At 44.2% G+C, this 17091-nt stretch overlaps 1 long non-coding RNA gene and 1 pseudogene across 4 annotated transcripts in view; both read right to left on the reverse strand.

Moving 5' to 3' along the window:
• The window catches only part of LOC140611774 (uncharacterized), a 192221-nt gene that overhangs the window by 168522 nt on the left and 6608 nt on the right, over positions 1 to 17091 (reverse strand). For 3 of the 4 annotated variants that reach the window (XR_012012978.1, XR_012012975.1, XR_012012977.1), the window contains exon 2: positions 15691 to 15767. This is a non-coding gene — a long non-coding RNA (uncharacterized lncRNA). Of the gene's footprint in view, positions 1 to 1929; positions 2089 to 15690; positions 15768 to 17091 lie in introns of all 4 variants that reach the window. The other variant, XR_012012976.1, reaches the window with a different exon arrangement.
• On the reverse strand, positions 10169 to 13717 carry LOC140611772 (integrator complex subunit 4 pseudogene; annotated as a pseudogene).

A 17091-nucleotide genomic window follows, 5' to 3' on the forward strand; every position in this document is an offset into this window, starting at 1 on the left:
ATCCGAGAGGCTTCAAATGGCTATCGAGGCTTTGGCAGAGTCTTTTGCTTCCCGACAACGCCAAATAAACCCGGTGGCCCAGGTAGCTCTTCAGAACCGACGTGTCTTGGACCTCCTCACGGCCAAGAAAGGAGGAACTTGTATGTGTCTCAATGAAGATTGCTACTACTACATCAACGAAACAGGTGTAGTTGAAAGCAATCTCCACGTCCTCGCCAAAGTTCGTGAGTCTCTCCAAAAACAGTATCACCCTGTCGACCCAACTACACCCCAATGGTGGCAGACCCCACTAACCATATGGCTCCTCCTCTCTCTAAGCCCACTCCTAATCATTGGCATACTATTAATGGTGGTCCCTTGCTCTCTCTGAATCATCAAGGAAGGAATCCGCGAAAGATCTCGGTTATCAGTCAACCAACTTGTTTTACACCCCTACGCTGGCCTGCCCACCTCCGACAGGCACCACGACGCCCCTAAATCAGCAGGAAGCAGCCGGATCTGAATCATTGCCCCATTATAACATAACAAAAAGATCTGAATGTTGGGCTGGGGAGACTGGGGACCTCAAAATGGCTGACCCCAGGCCAGCAACCTCCCAATAAGGCCGCCTTGCGGCCCTACCCTAACTGAGCACCCAAAGACCTGTAACCCTTGCCCTAATTGGAATGCCGCCCCGCCCCCATCTTCCAGAGGAAAACTCTTTATAGACCCCCCCTGCAGTTTGCTTGGGTGTGACTCCCCCCCTCGCTCTCTCTCCCCTGCGGGCCTCAGAACCTAGCCAGGGAGCGCATCCCATTAAAAGCCTGTTTCAAACAAAATAAATAAATAAAAATAAAAGCCTGTTTCCACCAACTTTTGCCTGGCCTCTCTCTTCCAGTTCACTACCAATCAGATTAAACCTGACAAAAACCATGGTCCTTTTGTACCAAACTGCCACTTAAAGACTGTGACAGCTAATCTCTATGTTGTTAGGAACTATATCATTTCAATATGTGTGAAACTGGCAGGGACATAAATTCCAGACATCATTCACTCTTGGCTTTGAAACAGGCTCATGGTATCTGGTATTAGGCAATGTTCTTTGGAATTTGTAGATGAATCTGACCACATCTAGCTTCAGACGTGGAAAAAAAAAAACATATCTTATTTAGCAAAGTGATAATGCAGTGTTTTAAATACATCCCAGCTTAGATGACACACGATACTTTTCTCAATGGTTCCGGGGAGCCTCAGTCATTGTGATTTGATAGCACGCAAAGTCAATGAGAAACAGACACGTGGAATTTGAAGCAGAAAGGTACGGTCTTTCTGGATCTTCACATTTGTTTCAATTTCTCACTAATGACTCCTCAAGGCCTTGAATACATGAGTCACCCTTTTAGGCAACTACTATGATTAAAAGTAAGAGAAGAGCAAGTAGGATGTTACCTATTCATTTGGCTGAGTCTTCGAACTCTAAGAGACGATGATGAGACCACCAGTCCATGGGGTGTCAAACTTAACAATGCAGCAGAGGCAACAAGAAACTGCTCGACCCAGGAGTAGATGTGAGTGAAGGCTCACCGGAGGAATCATTCTATACCATAATCGACAGTCTGTACACGTCACTGCCTCGGGCTTGGCTTGGCTTCATCTGGTGCACGTGTTGGTCTCACCCAGGAATTCAAGAAGGGCACTGAACACTAGTGATGAAACTGCTCTGCAAGGATATTCTGATTGTTCCATCACATGGGCCTCTTAACAATCCTAGCTTCCCAAACTGCATTCTCAGTGTGTTTCTCCAAAACAATGAGGTGCCACCCTTTATCTGAACTCTTGAATACCACCTCTGCCTGTGGCTGTCCTGTTATGGGGACACCTTTTGCAGCTGCATGCTTTCCCCATTTCTCATTGTGTCCCCTGCCAAGTTTGGACCCCTAGAATACCTACCCTGTCCTGTGTCCAGGCTTGCCGTGTCGGTGATTCATTCACATGGACATTCTGCTGTGGGCTTTGTTCTCTCGGGGCTCACGATATTTACATTCCTTCCCAAGCTTTGCTGTAGGCCAAATCCTTGCTCCTCACCTGGTCCCATCTGGTCTACCCAGACTCAAAAAAAAAAATCACAACCAAAAGTCAAAACAAAGGAGGAGCAGGTGGAGATTTTTCCAAGCCGAGACCCTGAAGACGAGAACTGAGGAAGACGGACTCGACATTTACTGGTGTGAGGATGAAAAGAGATACTCAGGATGATGGATATTACACACCATCTCACAAGCTTTCCGTGCCTGAAGTGTCTAGCCTGTTGTTCATTCCACGCAAAACTGTGAGACTCAGGCACTCTTTCAGAGCCTTCTGGGACAATATGGGACAACATGTATAAAATATGGGATGATCATCAAAATGAACCCGATTAAACTCAAACAATGGACTTAATTTTTTTATCATCTCCTTTTTTTAAAAAGATTTATTTATTCATGATAGATATAGAGAGAGAAAGAGAGAGACAGAGACACAGGAGGAGGGAGAAGCAGGCTTCATGCTGGGAGCCTGACGTGGGACTCGATCCCGGGACTCCAGGATCGTGCCCTGGGACAAAGGCAGGCACCAAACCGCTTAGCCACCCAGGGATCCCGATCATCTGCTTCCTAATCCCCATCTCCCTACAAAGGTGGTCAATGATTCATTATGTTATTATCTGTTTCTCACCCCAACATTTCTATCTACCTGTATCCATCCATTTGCTGATGACTGAAACCAGGCAGCCATATCTGTTTCTACATCTAACCCATGACCGTTCTAATTTAAAATATACTTTACATCCATCTTATTATTTTCTTCTCTATATTCAGCACCCAGGTCACATTTATATGTCCCATTGTCATCTCTCACTAAAACTAATATCATTGCATTCTGGCTAGCCTTCCCACTTGTAACTCAAGTCTTTTCAATTTTTTAAAGATGACTTTTACCTCTTTGAGAGAGACCATGAGAGAGAGTGCATGAGTCGGAGCGGGGAGAGGCAGAGGCAGAGGGAGAAGCAGATGCCCCACTGGGCAGGGATCCTGACCTGAGCCGAAAGGCAAAGGCTCAACCGACTGATCCCCCCCACACCAGGTGTCCCTAACTGTTCTTTTCTGAATCGTTCCCAAACCCACAACAGGTAGCCTAATAGTGAAAGCCCCAAACATCATTATGTTGTTACTTTGCTTATTAGTTCTCTTCAAAGTCTTCTCTTTGTACCTTGGATGAAATCAAAACCCTCTGAGCCAATAAATCCTGGTGTGATCTAGTCCATGCTGACTTTAGTCACATCTAATGCTGCTCTCCTATCTATCTATTCATTATGTTCCACCTTCCCTGACCATTTTTTCAATCTTTCTCAATCTTGGAGACTCCCATCAATATTTTTTTTACATTCTTCAACATCTCAATGGCTATTAAGATTTCCTATGTAGGAACTTAGCCTTAGCCTTACAACGTTCATCACATATGTTACTTCTTTAACGGGGTCTTCCCTGAACCTCTAATTTAAGAGCTAGTTCTCTCCATTATGATATTTTATGGTCATTGTCATTTTCTTTCATAGCACCTTTCCCACGTTTCTTGTAGGCACTTGTCAGTATGAATATTTCTAAAGTGACTGTCCTCTGAGTAGGCCGTGAGAAAGCTCCATGGGAACATGGGTCTTTTGCTTTCTACTGTATGGCAATGCCTGGTACAGGGACTGCAATCATTGGCACTCAATATATCTGTCCAATGAGTGAGTGGAAATTCTGTATCTCATAGTTTATTTGTTCAATTATTCAATAAGCTATTATCTTGTGTAAAGCATGGTCTTCACCTCATTGGGTACAGCAGAGACAAAGAGATGCAAAAGTGCCTGCTCTGGTGAAGCTTCTAGAGTGGGAAACCAGTAATTAGCAACGAATACAAAACATCACATCGCATTTTAGAAAGAGACATGTAGCAAAGAAAAAATGGAGCAGGACAACGGAAATGAGGGGTGCCAGCGAGATGGGATTTACAGTTAGAATAAATGATCAATGTAGGCCTTCATGAACAGTTTACCTCTGGGAAAAGACTTGAAGCAAGTGAAGGCTCTCTAAGAGAAATTCAAGTCAAAGAATTTTCTAGGCAAGGGAATGAGCTAGAATGAGTCCAAGAGTGGGAACTTGTATGGGTTTCTGAGAAACAGTAAAGGAAGATGCAGAGTGGTCAGGAAGGCAGACATAGAGGTTGTGATAAAAGAGACAAGGAAGGGCAGACAGATCACGTAGGCCTTTTGACCACCATCCCCACTTTGGCTTTTACAGTGACTGAGCTGAATGAGCCTTCAAATGGTTTCAGAAGAGTTATAGGATCTTACTTTTGCTTTAAGTGGATCGAGATGGCTGCTCCATGTAGAATCTCACAGCGGGGCATGGGGAAAGGCAGGAAAACCCCACAAAAGGCTTCTGAAGAATTCAGGCAAGAGAAGATGGTCACTTGAATTAGTATCTAGCAGTGGAGATAATAGAAAACAGCTGGATTCTGGATCTATATTGAAGGTCAAGATAAAAGGTTTTTTTTTTCTGATGCACTGGATGGGGGTTTGAAAGACAGCAAGGAATTAAAGACAACTCTGAGGTCTGGAGGCTAACTGGGAAGACAGCCTTGCAGTCAAGTCACAGGGGTGAAGAATACAGAGGAGTATGTGTGGTGAGATCATGTTTATTTGCAGAAACTGGAGGAGAGGTTACATGAGTAGTTGGATATACAATTCAGTGGGAGAATGACAAATGTGGGAGGTGTCCACCTACAAACAGCACGGAAGGCAGGACAGGAGATGATCTCACTCCAGACCCGGCCCCCACCCCGGAGTGACTATAAACAGAAAAGACCAATTGCCATGCACCACGCCTCGTGCAAAGCCTCGTGCCCTTGCGTTCGGGTCGCGCTCAGGTGGGCCTTACTCCTCAACTTACCAGGATTATGGGAAATATTTCAATCTGACACATATAATAAGCATGATGCATAAGTAGGTAGCCATTTAGGACAGATCTCTCATTGTCAGACTCTTAACTGTGAAATGAATAAATTAAATTTCTTCTATCAGGTAACATTTTTATTATCATGTATATTTTCTACTTGCTAAGAAAGAAAGCAATGTGCAAATATTTTGTGGTTTAAGTAAGTATCTACAGGAATAGCCATATGGTGTGATGATGGCTAGAGGGCCTCACAGATCCTACTTTCATGCAGTGCACATGCCTCCCAGGCACAACCGTACAATCTACATTAGAGAAAATATAGCATTTGAATAACAAGAGATCACTGCGATAAACTGGGCCCATAAGGCTTATTATAAACATCTTCTAAATATAAATTGCTCTTCGAATTCTATCCTGTAGGAGGAATAGAGTTTTTCATGCAAACCAAAGAACGTCATAAAGCCGACTGGCAGACACCTAAAACCCTTATCATAGGAACTTAGTTTTTAGTGATCTCTAAATTATTACCCAGAAATACAGTTTGGATCCTAATAACTAACTCATTCCAGAAACATTCACCACGAGCTTCATGTGGTTTCCGCCACGCTCTGACGCAGGCGCTGATGACACAGCGATGGGCAAAACACATCAGGCGACTGCCCCCATCCACAGGGTTTGGTCTTCCTCCGCAGGTGGAAGAGACAATGACTGAATAAATCTGTAACATGTCACAAGGTGGCGAGCACCACGAAGAGCGGGCACACAGGGCAGGGGATCCGGGGCGGGGTGGCTGTCGTGTAAGTCCTGCGCTCAGAGATTTCCAACTAGATTATACTGTATGAGACTGGTTGACGACTGTCTGCTATTCAAGCACACATAACAGAACAAAGGCCCCATGGAGTGAGGAAAGGTGACCCAGCTTGGAAAGGGCAATCGTGGAAACAGACACCAGGTCTTCTAAATTGCCCTCAGAGATCTTTTCCTGCTAATGCAGTAGAGAGGGGCAGCATTCCTGTTCTGCAGACTAGGAGTAGGAGAGAGAGAGAAAAAAAAGCTCATTAACCTTAGGGACAACTGCTGATGACTGTCTAATGATCACAGTTTAATAAGTGGGATATATATATAGTAAGAGTACAGTTGTTACTTGAACAACATGTGTTTGCATTGTATGGGTCCACTTCTTTATACAGTACAGCACCATAGATGTCTTTACTCCCATGATTTTCTTTTTTTAAAGATTTAGTCATTTAAGAGAGAATGAGAAAGAGTGTGTACACGAGTTGGAGGGGCAGAGGGAGAGAATTCCAAGTAGACTCACTGCTGAGCATGAGTCCCGATGCAGGGCTTGATCCAGAGACCATGAGATCATGAGCTGAGCCAAATCCAAGAGTCAGGCACTTAACTGACGGCATCGCCCAGGAGCCCAATGGCTGCACCACCCAGGCGCCCCTCTTCCTTATGATTTTAATAACATTTTCTTTTCCCTAGCTCACTTCATTGTAAGATACATATTAATCTACTGGTTATATCATCGGTAAGGTTCCAATCAACAGTGGGCTACTAACTAACAGTCAAGTTTTGGCAGAATCAAAAATTATACGTGGATTTTCAGCTGTGCTGGGGGATGCTGTCGGGACCCCTAATCCCCACGTTGCGGGGAGGTCAGCTATATTCTAGTGAATTTGTAGTTCTTTACGGTATTACACTGTCCAATTTTGTCACTTCTACAAAAACCTGAAGCAGAGAATACAATGTTCATTGAAACCTGTTTCAGTAACTAAATTTGAGCTACTGTTGATGAAATTGAGTACTGTATATTTCCTGTTATGAGAGTATCTCATGCGCACGCATGCACACACACCATCCCTACAGAGCCTTGTGTGCCACTCGATGCCAGAGAAACTTCCCTGTTTTATCCACAAAGTTCACATTTCCAAAGCCAACCAACAGCACTGCACACATGGACTAGCGGTAATAGAAGTGAGGGATGTCTCGGTCCAGTTAGACCAGAGGAGTGGCAAACATTGTTGCCGCCAAAACCAACGGAAAACCCATTTACAAATATGACGGTCACAAATGACACTTCCCTACAAAACAAAAGTGGCACATCCTGCTGTCTTGTCCAAACTCTCTGTGGCCACAACCAATCGAGAGCTTCCAGCTTTCCTGCACTTGCTTGCTTCCCTTACGTTTGTCACCTCAGATACATGACTTTTCTTTTTTGCAGCTCAGGTTTTGATTTTTTGGTAACTTCTAAAACTTTCTAAGGTTTGGTTGTATTGATTTCTTCAAAGAATATTAAAACTTTCTAGCTAAGGATCTCCTACAAATGACTGTGTTGTCTTTACTTCAAATAATTAATAAACTTCCTTTGTACTTAAGAGTCATTAGGCACACACACACACACACACACACAAGAGTCATTAGGCACCATGACAACCCACTGGTTAGTTCTCAACATTTTGCAATTCAGATCACTAGTCAGCTTTCTTCCTGGTCTTCAGACCTGCTTCAATACAACAGGGAAGTATAAAAACAACTTTCATCAGTGAAAAATCCCTAGGAGTTCAGGATTGTTGCACTCTAATGGATACATGGAAGCAAATGTGTATTTCTAGAAATCAATGAATTTATGACTATAAAATATACAGCACCTGTAAATTGAAGAGCTTCTTCCTCAAAAATATAGCCAATAAAAAAGACAGTGCATACATACAAAAAAGCCTTAAATAATAAGGGAGGAAAATAAGTAGAACATGTTAAAAAGCTGGCCAAATGAGAGAGGCATCCTGCCTCTCAGGATGGTTTCCTTATCTTTTACTGCATTTTATAAATGTCATAAAATAATGATGATTTTTTTTATTGGAGTTCAGTTTGCCAACATATAGCATAACACCCAGCACTCATCCCATCAAGTGTCCCCCTCAATGTTCGTCACCCAGTCACCCCACACCCCCACCCTACCTCCTTTTCTTCCACCCCTTGTTCATTTTCCAGAGTGAGGAGTCTGTCATGTTCTGTCTCCCTTTCTGATATTTCCCACTCATTTTTTCTCCTTTCCCCTTTATTCCTTTTCACTATTTTTATATGCCCCAAAAGAATGAGACATTATAATGTTTGCCCTTCTCCGATTGACTTACTTCACTGAGCGTAATACCCTCCAGTTCCAAATGATGACTATTTTACAGGAGAAAAAAACACTTTTTTCTTTAAATTAAGAGGTATCACACTGGGAGAATCCTTTCAATGACTGGGAAAAAAATACGGTCACACAATACAGTTTGCGAACAGCAGACATATACAATGCCTGTTGTCAACTTTCTCCATCATTAACCCCATGACAAAACTCTTTTAAAAGTACAAGGGGAGGCTACAGAAGGAGTTGCTTCCACCTGTATTCCTGTTTGCAGTTTCTTCCTCATGTTTGTCAAGACAGAAAGAAGCATTTTTTTTCTTTTCTTGCTTTTAAGTCTTTAGTTTAAAAAAAAAAAGGCAAACCTATAGGATTTTCAATTTTTGGTGACAGTCATGGAAATCTGGAGACTCATGAGTTCTACGACTAGGGTTTCTGAACTGAAATTAAGAATTCAAGGATTACAGTTAAAGTCTCAGAGCAAAAGATATGAGGCTGAGTATTTTTCAACGAAAGCCCAAAGAGAAAAACAGAGGCTGATGACAGAGAAGAGCTGTGACATAAACCACAGATGATGTCGGAATTGTGATTTCTGTTAAATCTTGCCATGTATGCATGGATGTATGTACAGATACACACACATAGATCTCCGACAGTTCTTGTTCCTCAACGGTTATGCTCAAGGTTTGGTGGGGGGGGAACCATCATTCTTTGTCTTGGGATATTTTGCTTACTTTTTGCTATGAATGGACATAGAAAATTAAGTATAAAGATAATTTACAGATTTCAATTATAAAAGAAAATATCACCTTTTTAGTCCATAAAATCCAGACACCTACTGATAAAGCATCCTAGGAGAATCATCACTAGAAAAGTCCAATGGGACACACGGAAAAACTGCACGTTAACTACTTCCAAAGACAAAATTATTTTCACACTTTCTAGAGGTATTCAATATTTAATGTTGATGCCTGATGGAAAGGTCTTAAGTACTACAAACACTCAGACATTGTAGAAAAGGATGTAGTACTGCCACGTCTACCATCAATTCTATCTAAATAAGTGCTATTTTATGGTGTTAGTTATTACTGTATATAAAAGTATTGAAGACCAAGATTCTTTGGACATATTCTTACAGTTTCCCCAAATGTGTAAGATGGCAATAGGACTTTTTTGAGCATTTATTTTTTTCCCTCCTGATTCACTAGCACCTCTCAAAAATAAGCTCTAGAGAATCATGAAGTCCATTCAATAATTTCCTACTAAACACCCTAAATTACATATAAGACCACCATGATGATATAGATCTACTCAGATTGTCAAGGAATTATTTAACTTAGATTATGAGCAGCTACATTTACCAGTGCTTCCAGTCTGGGACCTCATTTCTAAGTGTGTGAGTTGGTTCTCCTGTTTCCATAATAACCAATTTAACAATCAGCTTGGCAGTCAACTACTTTAGAGGTAGTTTCATTAATGTTAGCCCTCTTCTCATTTATACATGAATCGACTGATACTGTGGGACTACTTATTTTTCTAATATACTTGTAAAAGGGCTCTGAATTCAAAGTAACAAACCTTCTGGAAGAATTAGCTCAGGCTCTTTTGTTTAAACTCAATCTTTTCCTTGTAGAACCTCAATGTATATTTTAGAATTTTCTTCCAATACTTTAGGACTCACTTAAAGTTCTAGTCCTAATATGACAATCTCCTTTTGTTGCTGCAAGGACCTAGAAATGCAACAAAGTTATGAGCTAGAAGTTTTTCAGTTTTTGAATGTCAGTAAAAACCAAAAAGAAAAGGAAACAATTAAGAAATTCAAGAAATTAAATTGGAATACAAAGTGGTCTTCATTTCACAGGACTCCCTCTATCGTTAATCCTCACGAGAATGAAGGAAGCTACTCCCTTACTGTATAATGAAAATCGTGATTTTTGTAATGCTTTTTCCAAATCAAAAAGCTCTCAAAACTAGTTCTTTCTCTCTCCTCTTTCCTGGTTTTGGGTAAAAGACTATTCTTAGTAGATGATCTGGTACATAATGAGCACTGCTGGTTGGCTGCACACACACGTACAACAACATGAACCCAACAAGTAGACAAACATCACTCTCCTTTCATGGCATTTGTCGTTTCTAATGGCTGAGTAATATTCCATTGTATCATAGACCACAGATTCTTGTTGTTGTTGTTGTTGTTTTCTCAACTTTATTGAGGTGGTGGGGGGAGTCAGGGAAGGAAGAGGTGTGGACTTGAAGGTTTTTGTTTTTTTAATGCAAAATAATTTATTTTGTGTTTGATACCAGATGAGACGATAAGGGTGATGGTGCTCATGCCCATACGCCGGCTCCAGGTGAAGTGCTCTAGGCTTCGGGCTCACTCTGCTACCTAAGAAGGTCTTTCTCAGCTTTAGCTCTACACAATGCTTGTGACTCAGCGCCTTGCAGGTTTGGGCATTATGGAAACTTTCACAGACTTGCTGAAGGGGATGGTGCCCTCGATGCTGGTTTCCACCTGGGGTGACACTTCGCCACCGTCAATCCAGGGGGATTTGGGAATGCGGGAATTGGAGTTGTAGGCCAGCAGCAGCCTCACATCCACCTGGCATGGTTCTGTCCAGGCAGTATGGGAGGGGTACACCTGAGTGATAAGCCGGTGGCGCCCTGGGCCAGGATTCTGCAAGTCTGCCGGCTTAGGATGAATCATCTGAGCCTGGCCATCTGGATAGAAGACCTGGACCTTCACAGCACTCTGAGGGTCCTGGACATTTTCCAGGGTCGCATCGACATGCAGGGCCACAACCAATCCAGATGTAAACTGCAAGGGGTTGTCTGACTCACCTGCTGGCTCAATGATGCTGGCTGAAGTGTGTGGATCTGCTCTGGAAGGGGGAGGTGCAAGAAGGTACTCTGCCTCAGCATGGTCCATAGAATTTTGACCACTTCCACAGGTTTGGATGTCATGAGTCGGGGCATAAGGTCAAGAAGTTTGTCCACAAAGCTGTCCTTTAGGTGGGGCAAATCCGCAATAAAACACCTCTGAAAAAAGTCCACTTCCTGTAAAAAGTTTTGACACATCCCAAATAAGGGGTCAACTCCTCGAGTAGTCCGTGCTGTTACTATAAGTTGCAAGGCTTTGGCCTGCAGCCTCAGGTGATGTATAATCACCACCTGTTTATTCTCCACACCACTGTACATGAACTCCATTTGGTAGGTCTCTTCCATGATCTGTTTTGCTGCTGTGGAGGCCAAGTCACTCTGCTTCAAATATAAAGGGGCAGCCACATTCCAGAGCTTTTCTTGCAAGGCCTTGAGGAGAAGAAGCTGACACCAAAGATAGGTAGCCGAGAACTCCTAGCAGCGACTCCTGCTAGTTCAGACTGAAGTTCTCCACGTTTTTGAAGATCCTGGATGGTGAACTCCAGCAGCTTCTGGGTTCCCTGAGGGTTCCGGTGCTCTGAAGACTGTACACCCTTTCAGAGCTCTGCTGCAGGAACTGATGGGACGGGTCCTCATGGGGCGCAATACCGGGAGAAATGGCCGATGACACTAGTTTTCTACCTGGTAACCTTAAGGCAGGAACAAGATGAGAAAGACTGTCTCAGAGGTAGGCATAATGCCTGAAGGTATGATCTGAGAACAGTGCTGGCATTGTTGAACAGGTTTTAGCAGCATTAAAAATAAGAACCAAAACTGCAATGTAAGCTGGTTCATCCATGTCTGGTTCAGCTGTGTCAAAAAACGGATGGGTGCTCAGGAGCTCTGGCACCAAGGGAAGCACCAGGGTTGGATGCCGACTTCCCAGAAACTTCAAGCACTTCCATATAGAGTCCCTATCAGTAGGGTACTTGGTTAAATTTTTCAGCAGCTCCGCCAGTGCAAGATGAATCCCTTCTTTAGTCGAAACATTAGTACAGCATAAAAGTTCATGAAGAGCCTCTCGAATATCTCTGGATGAATCCTCTAACACAGCCAGGACAGTGTCAAGCTGATCCTCTCGGAGAGTGATATTATTAGAAATTTTTCTCATGCTGTGTATGGGCTGCAGATGTACTTCCTCAATTTCATCATTAAACATGTCAACCAGGAAATCAGGGCGGCACTTCTCCGCAAAAGAAGGTGAAGATTGGGCCAGCACGCAGAGAGCCTCCACAGCAGCAATGAGGACCTCATACATCTCATCTTCCAATCCCTGAACAAAGGCTCCACAAGCTCCTGACTCAATCAAGTTCACAGCTCCTGTATCTATTTCTTCTTTGGGAGCATCACCTCCTCACTTTCTGCCACTGGAAAACTCTCCTGACCTGTAAAGTTCCTTGGCATGTTCATGTGCAGTGCATTTTCTCCTGAGATCGGACATGAGCTTCTTGTCGAGTGTTTGCTCCAGGAAATGAGAACTGACTTGTTCCATTGAGCCCAACAGCTTTGCAGCCTGAACTCGAACCACCCAGGAGCCATCATTGACCATGGGGCAAATTTTTCCAAATGCATCACCAACTAAGCGAATTTCTTCATTAGGAGAAGGAATGGAGACAACGCTTTCAGGATAGAGCTGACGGACAACCCAGATAAGTTGGACTGCAGCACTGCGCCCTTGTTCATAGTCATCAGACAACAATTTACAGGCCTGATTATAAATTGCTTGGTGTAATTTCAGTCCTCTCTCATGAAGCTGCAACATGGCTTTTATAGCTGCTGTTCTGACACGTGGGTCTTGGTCACTGAAGTAATCCCCTATCATCTTCTGGACATCTCTGACAGCTAGGCCTTCTCCATCTTTTGTGACACTTTTCTCCAAAGAGCCAAGATTGCCAAGTAATTGCAGGCACTTATTTCTTACACCATGAGACGTATCTGTGAGGTGCTTCCAGGCTACATCAACTAATCCCATCTGGATAGCTTGATTCTCTGGGAGTCTGGTGCCAGTTGCAAGCAAGCTGTCCAACAGTTGAGCAAGGACTTGATGAGACTTTTCATTCTGCAGGATGTTATTGGCATCATCCATAATGCAGTCTGGTGAAAATCCTGCAGTCTTTGATAATAAACCCAACAATGATGCAATTTTCAGTCTCACAGATGGATCATTCTCCATAATAATGTTCCAAGAGAATCCTAACTACTCCTTCCACACTTTCTGCTTCAACAGGCTTTCTGGCAAACTGGAGTAGATACTGCAAAGCATCCGCTGGGAAGGGAGCTTTACACAGATCTACGTGGAGTGCTGCAGATTTACTTGGTTTTGTCAATCGCAGTTTCTTGGTTGCAATTTCCTCCTGTTGTTGCTGGACCTCCTTAGTGAATTCGTCGTACACTCGTTTCTTTAGGTGAGCCGCCATGACTTCCCGCCAGACCACAGCTTCTTGATCCATCATCTTTCGATGGACACCGAGGTTCCTTCCACAGTTTGGCTATTGTGGACATTGCTGCTATAAACATTGGGGTGCAGCTGTCCCGGGTATTATGCTGAGTGAAAACAGTCAATCGGAAAAGGACAGACATTATATGGTCTCATTCATTTGGGAAATATAAAAATTAGTGAAAGGGAATAAAGGCAAAGGAGAGAAAATGAGTGAAAGTATCAGTGAGGGTGACAAAACAGGAGACACCTAACTCTGGGAAACAAACAAGGGGTAGTGGAAGGGGAAGTGGGTGGGGGTGGGTGACTGGGTGATGGGCAATGAGGGGGGCACTTGGCGGGATGAGCACTGGGTGTTGTGCTATATGTGGACAAATTGAACTCCAATAAAAAATTAAAAATTCTGGGGATCCCTGGGTGGCGCAGCGGTTTGGCACCTGCCTTTGGCCCAGGGCGCGATCCTGGAGACCCGGGATCGAATCCCACATCGGGCTCCCGGTGCATGGAGCCTGCTTCTCCCTCTGCCTGTGTCTCTGCCTCTCTCTCTCTCTCTCTCTCTCTCTCTGTGACTATCATAAATAAATAAAAATTTAAAAAAAAAATTAAAAATTCAAAAAAAAAAGAAAATGGGCCCTTTATGTAAAATAAGCAAACATTTAACTGATGTATTCAGTAGGTCCAATAAATGGAAATGTATGACACTAAAAAAAAAAAAACCACCAGGGAAATCTTCAGGGTTCTAAAGTATGTCATTGTTTTTCAAAAGATATCCGAGTGATATAAACAGGAACACCACAAGTACAGAAGTAAAAGCTGCTGAAGGCACAGATACGAACAATTTCACTACTATGTTAAATGCCGTAGATCATCATGAGAAAGATTTAAATGCATCAGTAAATAAGAATCTCTAAGTTTTGGACACAGTTTTTTTTTAACATAAGCAAATATGCAATAATGTATTTCAAATGTGAAAAAGTACCTGTACCCATGGCCACCCTGGAGGAAGAGCATGCCAAGGGGCATGCTATCGGGATCCCCCACATGACAGAGCAGCCACCTGCCTCAGTGAAGCAACCGACTTCGGCCACTGAGCAACATCCTAAACGAAATCAAGAGCCCGCCAGAGCTACTACACTGGGGCAAGCTGAAACTTATGGGCCTGAGCAGTTTGAGCCGGGCATGGCAGTTGGTGCTGAGTGCATGGCCCGAGCCGAGATGCTAGCTGCTGAGGCCAAGTCAATTTACAAGGCAGTCACACCTCTGATTCACTGTCCCGACCTGGAGGAGCCACCTACACACTTGGCCACCCTGCAACAAGAGCTCCCCCAGGTGCCCACTATCAATGTCCCCGGCATGCCATGCCAAAGGAATCACCTGCCTCAGTGCAGCAACCAGCTTTGGCCCCTGAGCAACATCATGTCAGCAGCCCACCCCAGCTCTGAAGGTGGGGCCTGATGAAGCTTCTGGGCCTGAGGTGATCGAGCTGGGCAGGGCTGTCGGTGCTGAGTGCTTGGCCAGAGTAGAGATACCAGCTGCTGAGTTGAAGCCAATGCATGAGGTGGTCAAATCTCTGATTCACTCTCCCAAAAAGGAGGACCCACCTGCAATCTTGGCCACCCTCGCAGTAGATCATGTCCCAGCGCATGCTATCAGGGTCTGCCACATGCCGGAGCAGCCACTCGTCTCAGTGGAGCAAATAGTGTCCACCCCTGTGCAATATCCTGAACCACCTCAACAACTGGCCCCAGCTCCTACCTTGGGGCCTGCTAAAGCTTCAGGGCCAGAGGTGATTGAGCTGGTCATGGCTCGAGCCGAGAAGCCAGCTGCTCAGACCAAACCAATGCATGTGGTGGTAACACCTCTGACTCACTGTTCCGACATGCAAGAGCTACCTGTACCCGTGGCCACCCTGGAGGAAGAGCACGCCCAGGTGCATGCTATTGGGTTCCCGCACATGCCGGAGCCGCCACCTGCCTCAGTGGAGCAAATGACTTTTGCCACTGAGCAACATCCTGAACCAAATCAAGAGCCTGCCAAAGAGACTACAGTGAGGCCAGCTGAAGCTTCTGGAGATGGAATACTTCCAAACTCGTTCTATGAGGCCAGCATCACCTTAAGTCCAAAAGCAGACAAAGACCCCACCCGACCAAAAAGGAGAGTTATAGACCAATGTCTCCGATGAACACGGATGCAAACGTTCTCAACAATATACGAGCCAATAGGATCCAACGGTACATTGAGAAGTTACTCACCGTGACCAGGTAGCATTTATCCCCGGGATGCAAGGCTGGTTCAACACTTGTCAAACACTCCATGTGACTGATCAGATCTGCAAGAGAAAAAACGAGAACCAGATGATCCTCTCAATAGATGCAGAGAAAGCATTTGACAAAATACGGCATCCATTCCTGATCCAAACGCTTCAGAGTATAGGGATAGAGAGAACATTCCTCAGCATCTTCAAAGCCATCTATGAAAAGCCCGCGGCAAATTATCATTCCCAAGGGGGAAACGCTGGGAGCCTTTCCCCGAAGAAGATCAGGAACGAGACAGGGATGTCCACTCTCATCACTGCAATTCAACATAACACTAGACGTCATAGCCTCAGCAATCAGGCAACAAAAAGAAATAAAAGGCATTCAAATCGGCCTAGAAGAAGTCAAACTCTCCCTGTTCACAGATGACATGATACCATACACCTGGAAAACCCAAAAGACTCGACCCCAAGACTGCTAGAACTCATACAGCAAATTCGGCAGTGTGGCAGGGTACGAAATCAATGCCCAGAAACCAGTGGCCTTTCTAGACGCTAACGATGAGACTGAAGAAAGAGAAATTAAGGAGTCAACCCCATTTGGGATGGCACCCGAAAGCATGCGCTACCTAGGAATAAACCTAACCAAAGAGGTCAAGGATCTCTATCCGAAAAATGACAGAACACGTCTGAAAGAGACTGAGGAAGACACAAAGAGATGGCAAACTATTCCATGCTCATGGATCCGAAGAATGAATATTGGGAAAACGTCAACGTGACCCAGGGCAATTTACACAATGCAATCCCTATCAAAATACCATGGACTCTCTTCAGAGAGCTGGAACAGATCATCTGAAGATTTGTGTGGAATCAGAAAGGACCCCGAATGGCCACAGGAAGAGTAGCCAAGAAAACCACAGAGGGGGGCAGTACAATGCCGGATTTCAGGTTGCACTGCAAAGCTGTGCTCACCAAGACAGTGTGGTACAGGCACAAAAACAGACACATCCATCAATGGAACAGAAGAGGAATCCAGAAGTGGACCCTCCACTCAGTGGTCAAGACCACATATTCGACCAAGCAGGAGAGACCATCCACTGGAAAAAAAGACAAGTCTCTTCCATAAATGCCAGTGGGAATGCTGGACAGCCACATGCAGAGGAGTGATCCTGGACCACTGTCTCACACCAGACACAAAGATAAACTCAAAATGGATGAAAGATGTAAATGTGAGATGAGATTCCATCAAAACCCTAGGGGAAAACACAGGCAACACCCTTCCCGAACTTGGCCACAGCAACTTCATGCAAGATACACCCACAAAGGCCAGAGAAACAAAAGCAAAGATGAACTATTGGGACTTCATCGGGATGAGAAGCTTCCGCACAGCCAAAGAGAC

This window comes from Canis lupus, chromosome 20 (assembly GCF_048164855.1).
Source record: "Canis lupus baileyi chromosome 20, mCanLup2.hap1, whole genome shotgun sequence".
NCBI lineage: Eukaryota > Metazoa > Chordata > Mammalia > Carnivora > Canidae > Canis > Canis lupus.